Below are 1,435 nucleotides of genomic sequence, written 5' to 3'. Positions count from 1 at the left end.
GAAGTTAGCATAGTTAGTATTAAGTTAAAAAAACAACCACGAGTAATCTACAATAAACAAAAGTCTATAATATGAAAGTTTTCTTGTTACCAGTTCTAAAAGAAGAGAGTATGAATAGGTTCTGAAAAGATAAACATCTATATATAAGGATTAGAATATATTATACTTAATGAGCTAGAAAATAGAGAGGGGGGTCAAGTATTATTGGATTCAATGGGATCGAGTCTACCACGGACTAGAAAATTACTAAGGTTTTTATTGCGCTTATAGGCAATTACAAGTCGTTTGGTATATACATTCGGAAATCTGTTCTGTAATTCACTGTAATACTGTTTGACGATAGATGAGGTTTTGGCAGCTGTATGATTAAAGGTGGCAACAAATGGAATCATTTGATTATCATGCTGGATGTTAAGTCCATTTGGAGCCACTTATAAATATTAATTCTTCAACTAGCATTATATCAAACTTAATTAAACATAACTTTCTTTACACATCAGATTTCTTAACAAATTCACAAAATAATCTTACTGAATCTGAAAAGCTGGACACTATTACTGATTAGTTGAGCGCAACGTTGATACGTTGATTCGCAGAATATGGCGAATCTGTCGCTTTAATTTGAGATCTCAAACTATGCTGAACTATTCAAGAAACGTGCCTCTTTATTTCTACATGACATTCTGAAGATGAAAATATTCTTGTCATTTTGAAAAGGTATACGGAATGTTGGGAATTTTAGGTTGAGCAATGTTACGAAAGCACAGACACAGGCATTTAATAACAGGGCTTGACTTTAATTCTATTATCTTAGCGAAGGAATAGGACACAAACCAAGCCTGGCAACTCACAAATCACAGCTGTACAACCGTTGATATATAAAGTGTCAAAGACCCACCTGCTGATCTGGCATATGTCATTTTGAATACTCTCTATTTAGGTATACATAGCTATTTTGGGTCCAATGCCATGCAGCACCAAACTCAGACTGTAATTCTTCTATTGTGTTGTTGCTATGTTCAAACTATCCTGAACTATTCAGGAAACGTACCTCTTTATTTCTACATGACATTCTGAAGATGAAAATATTCTTGTCATTTTGAAAAGGTACAGAATGTTGGGAATTTTAGGTTGAGCAATGTTACGAAAGCACAGACACAGGCATTTAATAGCAGGGCTTGACTTTAATTCTATTATCTTAGCGAAGGTATAAGACAGAAGGACTTAAATCTCATTTTATTATCTTTCCGCGGGAAAGCCGTGACAGACAGACAGACAGAAATGGAGACGGACAGAAAGGCAGAGGACAGAGCACTGATCGTAAAATAGTACAGTTTCTCATAAAAAAGGCAATGGTCATTTCTGATAGACCAATAGTCAGTGAGGTCAGGTAGGTCTATTTTTAATGACCATGTAACTATTGTATACCATTCTG

Source organism: Lottia gigantea, assembly GCF_000327385.1.
Source record: "Lottia gigantea unplaced genomic scaffold LOTGIsca_93, whole genome shotgun sequence".
Classification (NCBI taxonomy): domain Eukaryota; kingdom Metazoa; phylum Mollusca; class Gastropoda; family Lottiidae; genus Lottia; species Lottia gigantea.
This window is presented reverse-complemented; position numbering follows the sequence as displayed.